This window comes from Anguilla rostrata, chromosome 15 (genome assembly GCF_018555375.3).
Source record: "Anguilla rostrata isolate EN2019 chromosome 15, ASM1855537v3, whole genome shotgun sequence".
Classification (NCBI taxonomy): domain Eukaryota; kingdom Metazoa; phylum Chordata; class Actinopteri; order Anguilliformes; family Anguillidae; genus Anguilla; species Anguilla rostrata.
Window position 1 is genome coordinate 14,682,602 of NC_057947.1, and position 16,571 is coordinate 14,699,172.

The 16,571-nt window shown below is 38.9% G+C and overlaps 1 long non-coding RNA gene across 1 annotated transcript; it reads left to right on the forward strand.

Moving 5' to 3' along the window:
* The first annotated feature begins 667 nt into the window (after positions 1-667).
* On the forward strand, positions 668-2,982 carry LOC135241375 (uncharacterized). Its single transcript, XR_010325981.1, has 2 exons — positions 668-1,599; positions 2,414-2,982. It is a non-coding gene; the product is annotated as an uncharacterized LOC135241375 (long non-coding RNA).
* The last annotated feature ends 13,589 nt before the right edge of the window (positions 2,983-16,571 follow it).

Genomic DNA, 16,571 nt, shown 5'->3' on the forward strand with positions numbered 1-16,571 from the left:
TGTGTTCATCTATGTGTGTGTGTGTGTATGTGCATGTACCTGTGTGAATATGTGCGTGTTTGGGTGTGTGAATGTATATCTGTACATGCATGTGTGTGTGTGTGTGTGTGTGAATATGTGCATATGTTTGAGTGTGTTTGTGTGCATATGTTTGTGTGTGTGTGCATTTGTGAATGTGTGCGGGTGTGTGTGTGTGTTTGTGTGTGCGCGTGCGTGCGTGTAATTGTATTATTAACATGTGGAATGGGAAGTCGGGGTGTGGGAGCAGGTTGTAGTTGTGATGGGGGTGCTGGTAACAGTGTTTAATGGGCTGATAGTGTTAAATAAGTCAGCTGTAGTAGTGCTGAAGTGGTAGCAGAGCTAATAGTTGTGGGAGGGTGCGTTGGAGGAGGGGAAGTGTGTGTAATAGATGGTTACTATCAGAGGACCTGAGCTGACCTGTCATCTTTAAGACGGTTGGCCTATGTTCTCCAATACATTAGTGTTTATTGAGTTATTATCTTCTTCTTCCCACCATTTTCCAGTTCAGCTTGAGGGTTCAGGGGAGATTCCAGTTTTTATCCAAGTCAGCGATCCGTATTTCTTTTCTTTTTTCGCCCCTTTGGAAAATTTTCTTCATGAACTGAACTGAACTGAACTGAACATGAACACCGGACTGCAAATTGTAAATGATGCCAAAATGCTAAATATTTATGCAATGCAAAACCGCTCATTTAATATGTACTGACTTTTTTGTTGAATATGAAAACATTAAGCCATTTGTTTGCTCTCCTATATAGCCTATAGGTCACCATTGATCCATTGATGACTCATCGGGTCAGACCCAGAGGGCCAGAGGAGAGCACCATCCCGCGCTCGCCCTGTGTGGAGTCTCCAGTGTCTGAGCGCGAGCAGTGGCAGCCTCTGCTTTCCGGAAGGGCTGAAGATGAATCACAGGTGTGAGTCATTAGCTGGGCCGCGTGGAGCCGCAGCAGCGCAGAGCCAGGACCAGAGGGAGGCCTCGCTGTGCGGAGCCCCAGCTGAGGCCTGCCAGGGAGCCCTCGGCTAACGCAGAATTTATTAATTATACAAAACCGGGCCCAGATGATCCTCACCCCTGTGCTAAAGTAACCCCAGTCATCACCAGAGTCAAGGCCAGACACAGTTTCCTATGAGGTGCTGTATGACTGTAATTATTTTAGATTTCAGATATAATTTTTAATAGTATTTTCCCTATTTGGACTTCCAGTCAGACCAGGCCAACTGAAACTGTAAATTGGGGAGTAACACATGTATCCTCAGTGATACGTGCTGTCAGCTATCCTGTGTCTCAGGAGCAGAGAGTGAGGCCAACTGGTGTCATCAGTGCACTTCATTAAGATTTCTTCCCCCACCTTTCTCTCATAATTTAGTCAATTGTGTTCTCTAGCTGAACTAATTTTGGGAGAGTGCAAGCAAGCACATGCTCTTCTCCAAAAACGCGTGATATCAAGCTCTTGCTTCTTTTATACACCTCAGTCCCCAAGTTGAGTTTGAACAGATGTGAGTCAGAGGGCGTCACTCCATGTGCAGCTGGACGAAGCAGGCTGCTGGTGACAGACTGACCAGCAGGGGTCACTGGTGAGCGATGACACTTCATTATCCCAGTCATCAGCCCTCTTTCCCAGAGCTACATGCGCAATAATATCATAGCCAACTGCAGGGCAGCTGAAGTTCAAATAGATCCCAACTGTATTGATGTGCAACACTGACTATTCATTCAGTGAAGAGAAAAGTGGCTATTGTGATAAAAGCCTTTAATAATTTCACACAAAATGCTTCTGCATCCCTGTTGGCACACAAGCTCATTCAGTTCATTGAACAGCCACTGCAGTATCTGCAGAAAAAGCTCCGTGTGGACAATAGAGGCAGTGGACCAGCAGCGTTTCTCAATTTTTATATGTGCATATCAAACATGACATTGTGCTAGATTATATCGCAGTATATGCAGTGTAACAGGCACATACTGGTTCACTGCTGCAATTATTTTTTTGTCTGACATCCTGCCTATGGGTAATTTCCTTCCTCTCAATCCGTTGACTACTATAAACAAATTGCTGGGTCACAATTAATCTCTAATTGTATGATTAGTTAGGTGATTGTGCTAATCCAGTGCCTACTGGGACCCCGCTAGGAAATTGATTGTGATGCAAGTTTAAATCCTTGTGGGTCATGTACTTTCGAAAATGTTGACCCTGACAAATAAACACAGTTTGTTTTATAATGAGCGATAGAAATCCAAATTTCACTTGTGTTCCACGCTTGAAGCAATGGCTCGCCAGACTGTATACTGACTTGAATGTAGTACAGGTATGTGAAATGTTACTGGGTGAACAATGGCTGTCAATCACATGCATACATGTTAATTGCTCCAACTTTGTGTGAATCATTACAGGCACCACATGTGAGGCCCTGACTGCGTGCGCCACACCTGAAGGTCCGCAACGCTGATTAATGGGAGAGCAAAGCCATTCTTCAGCTACGGTGTCTCCAACAGAATGCCACCGGATGATAAATACGAAAGCTGAGCATACCCCATTATTAGTTACATTCATATGATGCCGTCTATAGACAATCTTTCATATCGTATGCCTTGGGAGGTCCTGGACTGTAGCAGGGGTTGTAATGGAGATACTAATCGACTCGCTGAAGTGGTGGGTGCATCGAATGGAAGGGGAGAAGAAAACTGTTTGGCCGTGTGAGCCATCAGTCACTGCTCTGAACTCAGGAGTGAGGGGTGGGGGTGGGTGGGGGCAGACTGCTCATGGCACGGAGGCAACATTCACATGTTCATTAAATGGCAGGACCAATGCAGACAGAGGAATAAAAACATAAATACAGCACTACAGTGCTGCAACTAAAACTCTCGCTGGGCCATGGCAAAAAGTAAACTCAGCAGAACATGTGACGGAATCTCACAGACGCTGATCTGACAAATGAACACTTCCATAAAAAAATAAATAAATCACCTATTTGTAATCAGGGAGTCCCTTGTGATAAAAAACTTCTTTATCAAGGCAGACCTGAAAAAGTTAAACTAGATGGAGTGGTTCATATTTTGTCTATTGTAATAGACAAAATATTTTGGGATCCAAAAACCTATCCAAAACATCCTCGAAAATTAATAAAATGCTTTTTGTCCATTATAAAGCATTTAAATTTGACCATTTTTCACCAGAGCCCTATTAAAAATGTTAGGATAGGAACAAATGACTTAATGCAGAAGCATTATCACACATTGTGGTACTTACACCTAAATTAATAAAACACCATTTTTTCTGTATTGTATAAATATGTAATCTTTTGTTGAATGTCCAGGGATGTCATTTCTCTGTAGTGTGTTTCACAAATGTTGCTATTTATAATCAGTCAAGGAGAAATCTTGCATTGATCTAGCATATATCAGCAGTTTGAATAAGTACTTTACATGCCCCTGGAGACACTAATCCTCCATAGTCTACCTTACGTATAATAAAAAGATAATATACCACCATCAGGGAAATAATGGCAATGTTCAAGCCTCACGGCAAATTGGTGCCTCAGACATAACATATGACTGAGCCAAATATGAGCACTTACGCTGCAGTATGTGAAATGTCACCATTAGAGAAAAGTGCTGACCTCTTGATAGACACTCGATTCCATTGTGAGTGGTATGACTCCTGACAGAGCTGGCCACAACAAGCTACTATGGTACCATTTATTAGCCATTAACTCTCAGAATTATTAGCAAAGGAAACAATGCGGATATAACAATACAAAAAATATGGCAAAGGCGGAAAAAATTATACATGTAACTTCCAGTTTTCAAACAGTAATACATGCATGTTGAGGAGGACATTTGCCATGTTTGTATGCATCCTCTTTGAAAGAATCAATTTTGTGGGGCTCAGAGGAGTTTCCCTCACTCCTCTTCAAATTCACTCCCCAAATCCATATCAGCTAGGTGAGCATATGCCTTAGTCATGTTGGCAAGCTCTCAAGATTAATATTTTCCATAATATTTTTTCTTTACCATCATTATGAACCAGCCCAACAATCTTGTTTTGGCACGTTGAAGTGATGCAGCTTGGGGGAACTCGATGGAGATGATGAAAATGGCCTTGGGGCATCAGCTCATTTTGGGGGAGCAAAAGAGGTTTCATTGATTCCTGTGTTCCAGAAAATGGGACCAAGTCTGAGTGGAAGTAATTTTTTAATTTGGATTTTTGTTCTTTGGTTTGCTTGTAGTGACAAACTGCCCCTTTTTTGAGAGCCCAGATGGCTCTGAGTCTGACCCGATTGGATGCACAGTCTGAGGCTGACACTGGCTCACACCCGCACAGATGATCCACAGGCTACCACAAGCCAAAGGGATCAAAATCTCTGAAGGCACGGCTTGGCTGACCACTTGAACCAAATCAGAGTCCATTCTATGTATACTTGAAAACAATTGGACCAAACAAATCAAGCTGTATAGACCGTTTCAAAGACCAAAACGATAAAATTACATCTGCACATGCGCAACTTACTCTGTTCTCTGTTCTTAACTTCCAGTGAGGCTCCATTTTTAAATAGCAGCTAGCCTGAGACTAAAGATAAATAGCACTTTTTTAAAAAAGTGTTCCCATTATTGAGCAGCAATGATACTTAATTACTGGTAAGTTATCTTACATCAACTAACTAGCTAGCTACATACATAAATAGGACATAACAGCTAGCCATGTGTATGTTCTTAAAACAACGTTATCTAACTAGCTAGCTCACATTGACATTCAGTCATCAACTGTTCACTATAAATTTCTCTCATTTTTGTGAGTTTAATCTACCACTAAATAACATTGCAGATTAAAACATTTTTACAGGTAACTTCCTCTGAAAATACAGAAAAAACTGTGATTTGTGTATGAGTTGTGTACACTGATGACATACACTTTCTCTGGACTTCAAAGTAGGAAAACAGTGTTTCACCAAGTTGGGTTTAAAATTCAATGAAGAGACGTTATCACACGGGGTCTGGCGAGGATGGGTCATTTTTAATCATGTGGATACAGGGTGCAGACATAATATGAAGACAACAGTAGGGACAAAATTAGACAATTTAATAATCTTAACTTAAATCTCAATTTTTGAGAGGTTATTAAAGTGATAAACTGCTGGAATCATCAAATAAATCAAACCCAATACATGATTTAAGATTGAATATGCTTATTAAATATACAGACAAAATATGGCAATTCAAACGTACACTAGTTAATTCATTTATGATTGCAATGATACCCACAAAAGGCAAATATTTTACTAAATATAAAGCAGGTATATTCAGAGCACATACTTAAAATTTGAAGTGTGCTGGGTACAACTGTAGACTATAAAAAAGGCAATTATACTTTTCACACTTGCCTGACTACTTATATGTTCAGCTTATTTCTCTGGACATTATTCTCCGCGTGCTTACCACAGCCTCAGCTGCTAACCGCATGGAAGTGCCAGTGCAAAATATATAATTCATGGAGTGCGTATTGCTGCTCACATGGTGTAATCTTTTTGGTTTCTTTGCTGTTAACATTCCTGATTATTTCTTTCATTTTGCAAGAAAAAGAATTTTGGGAAATAATGGGTAGTTAAGACCGGCATAATACATTCATACGAACTGCATGACAACTATGCAGGGATTACAAAAGCATTCATCAGAACTTCAAAGAATAAGCTCATTGTAAATGATACATAGGCACTAATTAGAAAGATATAGCATAGAATCTTCATATGCAATATATAGGCACTGTTGAGCAGAGAAAATACTCTGCTTAGAATAACCAGGCACGACCAAGTATGTCCATATAAGAAATAGGATTTATTTCTGCAGAAAGAGTTCAGCACTTCCACACAACAATATAGATAAATCAGAACTGAAGAAAACAGGGGCAGTCCCACATAATTCTGTAATTGATTGGTACATGGGTAATACATACGCATGCAGTAAGATCTGACAAAGCGAATGATTTGGTTGTGTCTAATCATGTAGCATGAATACTGAATGAGCACAAGGTGACCTCTTAGCCTTCAATGTTACATAAACAAGCTTTACATCAGAAATAAGTATTTAGTCTTAATCTATCAGTTGCTTTCAGAGTCCTGGGCAGTATGGTGTCATAGCCGGTTCTTCCCTGCAGGATAACAGGGGGAGGAGAAAGGCCAAGCTCATCAGTTTGCACGTTTAGAAATGTATAAGAGACAGGGAGAAAGAAAACACACAGACACACACACACACACAGACACTCGTACATGCAATGCTTCGAACTTCTTGTTGTCCTTGATAAGTTCGGTGCCTGGAGACGGAGGGGCCGTGCTGTAAGGCCTAGACTTCTAGTTTATGATAGATAAAACTCTCCTCCATTCCCCCAACACTCTTTAGAACTGCATAGGATGGGATTATCATACAATGAGTCTTTATAATAATTTATGGATGGAAGTACTGACATATCAGATTTACTGAACTTTTCTGATAAAATTAACTTGAATGATCATTCACATGTAGTATTTTTTTATATGAATAAAATAAAAGGGTCTTAGAGGTTGAAGGCATTGCCTTTCTGGTTTAGTCCATGTTTGCCAAGCCAGCAATGACATATTGTGCCTAGCTTTACAGACAAAGGTAGAGATTTGTAGCTGAGAACTGGAGGGCATGTTGGTGTGAATAACTGCTTACTAAATCTGTACAGAGCAATTTTTAATCAGTCAAAAAACTCTCTTAAGAGTTTACATATTACACATGGCATCATTGTTCCCCGTGGCTGCTTTGTCTTACTCAAATGATGCTTTTGCCGGGAGACATTGAGAAAAAGCAGGGAAGAAGAACAGCCCACGTTTCTCAGGTCTGAGTGTGACAGCTGTGAAGTGGGGCCCCACAGCGTTAAGTCTCTCACTCTACCCGGGAGACCTGACGTGTCTGTGTTATGTATATTTTGAGTGTAGGTGCTGCATAAATAAACAACAGTTTAAAAACAGGTCAGGTACTTTCCGTTAACATAGATGAGGAAGAGAAGACATGGCTTTCTTTGGAGAGATGGCTCTTTGATGGATTATCTTTCTGGAGTGGAGTAGTGGACTTGTGCTATTGATGGGTCATGAAGGGGTTGAGTTGGGTAGTTTTAGTGTTTTTATTTTTTGGGAGAGGTGGTAACTGCTAAGCTAGGTGGTTAATGGAACGGTTATTGGTGGGGGGGTGGTGGTTTGATTTATAGAGTTGATGGTTCAGAGGGGCCACGTTGGTGGTGGACTTGTGGGGTGGGTGGTTCATGAAGTTCCGATCAAGAATAAAAAAAGAAAGGTTTTTAAAAAAATTTTTTTATACATTTGTCACAGACTGCCGTAGAGCGTAACCTAGCAGAAACCTCCCACACGAGCAAGCTGAGAGTGACAGTGGCAAACAGAAACTCCCCAGGAGGCGTGAAGAAACCAACCCCTCCAGCACCAGATTCAATAGGTTGTTTCTGAGGGAGGGGCTTGTTCAGTGGATTTGGGGAAGCGGGAGTGGAGGGTCATAATTTATGGGATGGGAAATTTGTAGAGGGGGCGAGCACTTCTCCAACCGCACATTTTTGCTGTGTCCCTGTTGAAGTGAATCCCTGAGAAAGACAGGCCTGAATCCCACTGAAACAAGCCCTCTGATACAACCGATGGACCTTCGGGTGGTTCACTACTCAGGTGAACTGAAAAGACACCGGCAGAGAACACAGCTGCAGCATTTTCGCACTTTGACAGCCTGCCTGTTTCCCAGAAACCCCTTTCAGACATCATTTTGGGACAGGCCCGCCTGGTAACCTGCCACTTGAGCTTCCTCCTATTTCCAGGATCTTGTAATTGCGAGCAATTTGTAACTTTGCAGGCAAGTGCGCACAGTTATCTGCATAAAAAAACTCCTCTTCATAGTTTGAAATTTTAGTTAGTTTCTGTTTTGCAAAATTTAAATAATAAAAAAAAATAAAAAAGCTCTTTATTTAAATGTTATAACACCATAGTGGAATAGTGGCTCTTATTGCCAACAGGCTAATTTAGCTGTCAGCAGGGTGCCAGCAGCGATGTTTTCCCCCTTATGCACTCGGTTGATATGTTGGTAATACTGCAGGGGATGTGGTGCATTCTTTTTCTTGTTGTTTATCTCCGGCGCTGTCATGTCTCTCCCCCAGGAGGCAAATTCACACTCTCCAATTATTTATGCATTCCATTCATACTGTAGGTGTGTTTGCTTCCCAGTGGTTGACTGCCTAATGAACTACACAGGAAATTATGTCATTTAATTTTGCAAAAATAAAATAGACCCAAATGGCAATGTTTTCAAGAGGAAGCTCAATCAGATAAAGGTGGGAGAAAGAGAATACTCTGTGGAACACACATTTTTACAGCCTGATAATGGAAGATTTTTTCTCCTTCTGTATGAGCCAATAAAAAGGCAGATTCAATCAGTGTGTTCTCCCTCAAAGATAGTCAGATTTTAAATGTGATTTATTTGCCTGATATCTGTGTGTCTCTCCATGTTTCTGACTCTCGATGACATTAATGTGAAAATGGTGTGTAAAAAATTAATTGGGAAGAAAACTGACTCAAAGACAAATCAACACCAAATGGCCAAACATCTTGAAAAGTGCTGTCTCTTAAATCAGCGAGGATGAAATGATGTCTGTGTGTAGGACCTTCAGAGGTAAACATATACTCATTAACAGGAGGCTCCACTAATTAATGAGAGACTTTCCCATTCAATATGTGCATGTGTATGCGCATCACAAAATTGCTTTTGCCAGGAGGGAGTACAAGGACATGTTAACTAAGTTGCTTCATTTTTTTCCAGTTATGATGGGGGTTTTGGGATTGAAGGAGTTGGAAATGCAATCAGGCAAGTTGCTGACTGTGCGATCAATAAAACAATATCAGACTGTAGGAAGCTCCATGCAGAAAAATCCATGCTGATTGTCTGGGTAAGGCCTGGGAGAGAACTACAATTTAATAAATTAATTTGGTAGCACAAAAGTTTTAATTGGTGCCATCCAGTGCATAGGCTGCTAAGTGGAAAAAATTGCATCATTAGATTCTTATACTATTTCAGCTTAATGGAGACATGAAGTCCCTTGAAACCATCACAAGCAACCAGCACTGACCTGAGATTGGATTAGGCCTTCGGTAGAGGAAACCCATTTTGAGGAAAGAGTGTGAATCGCAATGTAATTAGGCAACACATGAAAATGATGTGCTGCAGGGTATCTGAGCCCGACCTAATAATATAGTAAAGCCAAATAATTTAGCTTGAAAGGTATGGAAGATTGTGAATATTAAACATGATCAATGATTCATCTGTGGTGCACAACAGCTGTGTGCTCATATTCTACGAAAGTAAAGAAAAAAAAGTAGCTCACCACGTTGGGGACACTGATAAAGTGCCATGTCAAGGAATTTTGAAGATAAATAATTCATAAAACATCTAATGGGTATGAATATGACTGAAATTTAATTTTAACTATCACCTTGATTTAATTTAAAATGACATGCATCTCGACAGTTTTAGAGAGATGGTGTGACATTATGGCTCTAAATCATTTCAAAAGGAAAAATGAACTAGCTGTCACAAACTTGATTTAAAATAAAAAATAAATAAAATAAACCCAGGCTCAAAGACACATAGCATTGGAATCAAAAACGAAATATCCTGCAAAGTGCACCTAGATCAATCTAGCAATTTGTAATATGCCGTATGTACATTTGTTTCCTCTTTGAATTGCTCCTGTGATTAGTGGTTTTATCATCAGTACATGAAAACTGAGGATCTTCCCACATGAATGAATAGCGACAGACAGAAGGGCACTGAAACACCTGCACTGCCACAGCACTGCTCAGCATTGGCTACCGGCTAATCACCTCTGACTGTCATCCATGCTGCCCTGCAAATGGTAAACTGTAAAGCCGGCATCATGGCTTGGCATCATGGCTTGTTTCTGGTGAATGTGAAAAAAAAAGAAAAGAAAAAAAAACAGTTAACAAGAGAGTTGTCAAAGTGTAGAACAGCTTGCCAGAACATGCAGTAAGGGCAGAGACCCTCGAGGTGTTAAAGTCTAGTTGACGCAATGCTGGAAGGTAAATAATGAGTGGAGATGGGCTGAATGGCTGGTTCTTGTCATTATGTGTGCTTAAGTTAGTATAAAAACAATGAAGAAACTGAAAACATTCACTGAGAGCCAAGCAAATCCAGGAAGGACACTGTGGCATGCTCATGAGCATTCTATCTTTAGGCAGGGCTCTGGGCAGACTTTGAATGTTTTGACCCTCAAAATGGCTGCCACGCGATAACTTCTGCAGAAAACTGAAGCATAAATTCTGCTCGCAATTTGTTGGAAGCTGGTGGTGTGCGCATGATAGTTACATCATTCATTGTGTCTGTTGCATCATGCATTATGTCCCTTTTATGCTTGAATAAAGAAGTAAAAATAGAGATAATAGCTTGTGTGAATTGTTATGTAAGTTTTGAGTTTATGGGAAGGGTTGTATAGGTGTCAAGTCCATAAGGTTTCATGAATCTGTAAGTCTTTTTGTATTGCCCCATCACATTTATATATTGCTGAGCCACAGAAAAGGTAAATGCTTTGATTTAGTATTTGCTTTTAAGAGTCTGTAAGAGAAAATGTGGATATCCTTAGGGCAATTCTCCTGACAGCAGCAATGTATATAAGTGATGAATAAATTCTCTCGTGGGCCAAGGAATGTCCCTAAAGCTGCTGCATTCTCCTCATGGGAAAAAGCAAAAATATAATAAAATGAAAGTAAAAATAAGTAAAATAATAAATAAAAAAGGCAAGTGGGAATACACTTTTATAAATGCCTTTTGTAAATCATTTTCTTAAGCAAGCATATTTCTCTCTGGACTCACGTTTTGTTGGCGAGGCTACTGAAGTCATTGTCTTCCTGTTTAGGGATTTAAAACATTATGATACCTTAAATGGCTGTAATAACTTTACACAAGTTCCCACAAGCATTTTGTATATGGTCATACAATATTGGGGTACTTGGGGAATTCAATGTGAATCTGAATCTAAATGCAAATGGCTCTTTTCTTCAGTAAGTCTGTGCTGCATTGCACACATGTGGTGTGTCTGAAAATAAGATGTCCCTTATAATGAATAAGACAAATAGTGGACTGTAGCCCACTGCCACCCTGACCCAGTAACACTGCCAGTTCCATTTCAGATTAGGTCATATCACCTAAAAAAACCCCATAATAATAATAATTACTGGTAAAACACAATAAAACACTAGTAAAATATAGCACAATTAAAAGAAATGGGGCCGCATCAGATAAAAGCTAGTCTATAAAAATTGATTTTAAGAAGAGATTTAAAAGACAACACTGAATTTACTTGCCTAATATCCTCAAAAATGGGAGGATATTGGCCTGTATTAGATGGATTTAGATAAGATAGGAGCTGCATCGTGTGATTTTATGAAGAAAAAAATAGGAATAGAATAAACAATGCCTCAAAAATTGCTATGCAGTACTTCTCTCTGGTAAACATCTGTGTTAAGATATTCCAGTTATGTTTCTTTTTTACCTAATGTAGCAAGCTGGTTAGCGCTATGTCTATGTTAGCTGCACAGCAATGGCAGATATAGCTAGCTATTTAACCTGGGTAACATAATTACTTTCATTGGTTTTCACTGAAACCAACTCTGCATATATAAGTATTGATTTTTGGCTGGTACACTATACTTCCATTGTCAATCTAATGATAGCTATTTGGGATCATATAACTGAGCTATTGGCTAAAGGTGTTATCTTAAGTTATCTTAAAGCTATCACTGTGCCGTGTTGGTAGGATTTATATCTCTGCCAAAACTATTATTCAACACAATATCTGGCTGTTTATATATCTGAAGCTAGTGAACTTCTTGCTAACGGTTTGCTAACATTATCTAGCTAGTGAGGTAGTTTGCTGATAGGCTATTTTTGAGATAATTTATGTCGCTTGGTGGCTTTGCGACAAAACCGAAACTGTAATGGGGTTAGGCTTCATTACACGATGAAGCTGTGATGCTGCTAGCTTTGACCCATGACCCAATTACAAATCTCATTGGTTTGTTCTTATCCAATTAGAGACCAGTGCGCCCTGTCAATGCAATCCAATTACTCTTTCGTGATCATACTTTTTCTCTTATAATTTTGATAAAGGAAAAATGTTATTACCTTTTCCTATTGATTAAATATAGTGAGTGAAACAAAACAAAAAGAGTGAGTGCTGACAGATAAATGGCGTGTTCACAAATAAAAAAAATTTACACTGAAAATGGAATGTTCAAAGAGGAGTCGACAAAAAAAAAAAAAAAAAAAACATATGCCTTTATTCTCCCTGCAACAAGTACAAGGCCCATACAATTGCTTTAGATTGCCTACAGTTAAAATGTGCATTTATGCATAACTAATGAAAAAACATTGAACATTCACAATAAAAATGTTGAAATACCTGGTTGATGTAATGTTTTAATAGTCATATGATTAAACCTGCATGCAGGCCTTTGAATAAGAATTATGCACAATTGTTATACATCCTGATATTTCGGACCTAGTCTATGGTGGAACTTTGGGTGACTGGAATTTTAATCAAATATCCCTGATGGAACCTAATGAGAAACCAGAGGGAGGTTTATGAAAGTTGAAACATGGATCAGAAAAGCAGTGGCATTATGGACTCTGGATGAAATGAAGGTGGTATGGATGAATTGATGATGATGATGACTCAAACATTACCACAGATATTTGAATCGTTGTTGAATCAAATTAACTGGTGGATGACTAGGTGGTTAGGTTTGGGAACCCAGGAAATTAAATCGTTCATGGATGAGGAGCTCAGTTTAGGGTCTCAGTCAAAAAATAATAAATAATAATAAAAATCAGTGATAAAACTAAAGAAACCTATTTTGTACAGATAATATTCTACCTGAAATATTCCTACTGCAATCTAAAGAGATGGTATGTTAATATCCTCTCTCTCTCTTTTTCAGAGTCAATGGCTAAATTTAATCTTTATAGGCCTGAGTTTTACCCACTTATATATCTCTCCTGCTGTGATACAGATTCTGTCTCATTGTGCCTATTTTAAATCAATATAATAGCACCAAGAAAACTATCATAAACCTTTGGGTATCACCCAAAAAGCAGCAGTTGATTTGTAATAAAACACTAAAACAGAATGACACTGGTTAAGATTACAGGGCATATAGGTAAAAGAATGGGCAGCCTTAAAGCAAGACAACAAAAAACCAAGTCTATAATTTGTGCCTGCATCAAATGATTACAATAGCTGACACACAATTACACCATATTGAGCTTAAATGTGCCAGCCTTTCACATTGAAAGATAGCAATCAAATGGATCCTCCTGTTGCACACCCTGTTGTTTATTACATGAAAACTCAATGGTGAAATTATATTTGAATGACAAAAAAAAAGCTGCATGACACTGTGACAGAAACACTAGAAGTGATTGTATGGATATAACCTTCTGTGGGGTGAATAAAACAGGATACATTTATCTTCCATAGTGGGTGTATATGGCAGCATCCATTTTGGCTTGGTCACTTAAAAAAAAAAAAAAAAACTTGGAATACTGATAGACGGCATGAGTGAAATAATTATGAAAAACATTCTGGAAAAGTTCAAACAAAATGGCTGGCAGTGGCCAAAGGTCACATTTGAACTGTTGCATCAACAAGTTCAAGTTAGGTCTATCTCCTCAATGCTGAAAGGTGCAATTTGAACCTATCGTACATTATTGCACTTGGGATCCAATTTTCTGCAAAACACATACAAGTTTTTTGGAATTAGGCCAAACCATATGGCTGCCAGAGGTCAAAGAGTGCACAGGAACCAATGCATTAAAATCGCACGGTCTCCTTATTCGAACTCTTCTCAGACCATTTGTCCTATTTTTCCTAAACATTAATTCCAAAAAACAGTTTGATAAGGCAACACATAAAGGTCACCAGAAGTCAATGCCAACCATGACCTCTGTGTAGGCCACATCTCCTCGATGCACTGTCTGATTTTGTTCCAACTTGACCACACAGGAAATAAGCAGATCTCCTTAACTGTTTGCCTGATTGCAATGTGAATTAAAATGTGTTACTAATCAAACTGAGCATCCCAGCATGCTCTGTTAGACCATTCCACTAGCGCTACCCTTCCACTGTGGCCTCATTTGAAAACATACATGCCGTTCACGCCTTCTCCTCTGCAGCCACAAAGCCTTTGCTAATGCATCACTGCCACTTTGCCCAAAGTCCAGAGCTTGCAGAACTTGTCCTACGGGGGTGCCGTTGTGCTTAGCATCTGTAGCTATATTCTTATTTTATGTTCTTTAAATAAAACCATTGAAGTAAATGTATTATTATATGGTTGATTCAATTTATAATGGTTATGGTCCAAACCCCCAGCAGATAAATACAAATTCAGACCAATTCAGTAGAAAGAAGATAAGATACCGAACTAAAAGAGACACTGGCAATCTCCTGGGCTAGTGAATTTTTCCTGAACTCCAACTTCCATTAAATATGTTTTCTCCATTACAAACACACGTTTATTCCATTAATTCTGGTGATTTACAGACCTTAATTCAGGGCTGATGAGGGTTAAACATAAAGTAAAGAAATAATATGTTTAGTAATGTCCCGGAATGAACAAATGGTCGTATCAATGGTAATGCACAATGGTAACTAAATATAATACTGCTGACTCCCAGCTCGCACAACAGAAGTAATTACTCTGCAGTAGCGCCGGAACCAGTTTTAAAGTGGGGGGGCCAGTTGCAATGATAATATGATTGAAAACAAGGCCACGCACTTCAGTGCAGATAAAACTATTAGTGAGCTAATTAGTTGTACATGAAAGGTTCACTCTTATCATTGCTTGCTTGGCACTGAGATGCAATCACATGTGGAGCAGTCACACAAAGTTGCCAAAATTTTTTAAAAAGCGAAAGAAATCATTTTTTTTTTTAAACATTGATATATTAAATAAATTAATAGATCTCATGCGCAGCAGTGGGAAATGATAAGTTCCACTTCACGCTAAGTTAGTAAGTTGTGTGTCAGTGTCTTTTTTCATGAATAAAGCCCCATGCTTCATAATCTGAGGATGTGGCTGGTCTCACGTGGAAATGTGTTTTTTAATTAACATTAGTATGTGCAGAAAAAACATGTGTACGCACATTACAGAGCGTTTTCATTTAATGTTGCATTTATTATGCACCTTGTTACATTCATACCACCTAGTCGGTATGATTGTATACATCGGGCCGCGTGTACTTCGGTTTTAATTGTGTCCGAATCAATTAAGTTATAAATGTGATTAAAACGGCTAAGGACTAGCCGTTTAATCACATATAGAAGCTCTTTGAAGTAAAATTTCATAGTGCTAAACTAAATATTTACTGAGTAAATGAGCAAAATCTAAAAACTGTTAATATTTATGGCCACTCTCTTCTACATTGCGTGGTTCACTGATCATAGAACATAGTGAGTCCACGTCCTCCATGGCCCCCCTGGTTATAGTGTCTATGCTACTCAGTAAGATTATTTTACTTCTTAGCTTGCATGTGAAACAAGGCAACACTTGCCATTATTACTTATTTTTGTGGTTATAAATCCTTACCCATTGATAAAGATACCAATGGCACAATTTGATCACACTTGTAGACACATTTCCAGAAGCAAAATGTCTTTGAGGACAGGGCCATAAAAAACCTCATGGCTTTAAGGTGAATGAACTGGATAGATTGCACTACAATAGAGATTTTTCATTTTGTGATCATGAAGCGTTTATAGTGGGAAATTACTCTCGCCCACCATGAGTAGCTCCAACCTGGATAATGCATGGCAGCCATTTTGCAGCAGAAGACTCAACATCTGCTGAAGTACAAAATATATATAAATATTTTTGTAATGCACTATGTAATGTTTATACATATAAACATCACATAATACATTATTGAAAGCCTCACTGATATAAATTATATTTCTAAAAAGGCAAAAGTTTTTCCTCCAGCACTGCGCGTATTTACTTATATTGTATATATTTTACCATTGTCATAATATTTAGAAGGGACCGGTCATCATTTACTCCCAAAGGGCTTTATGCTTTTAGGCTTTGCAGTAAATAATGTTAATGAACATTATTTTTTCCCCCAATTTTGCACATATTGGCTGGCTAACTCTCCACACCCCTTACAGTGTACTCTGTCATCAACTTATGAAGAAACAAGCACGAGACTGTCCAGACCCACGGCGCAACTTGTCGAACGATATTTTTTGGTTGATTTTCGCGCTCACATATGGCAGTTGCTTCTCTCAGAATTCTGACTGATATAGCCAGGTCAATATTTTCACTGGAGACATGATACTGCCTTATAACTTCAAAGTCCCAGGTCATTTGTGAAAGGCTGAAATGGATTTAGAAAATAGACACTTCATGCTACAATCATGACAATGGAAATGACTGTGCTGTGAAGTTTAGGTAGCAAACAACAAGGCTGAATCCCT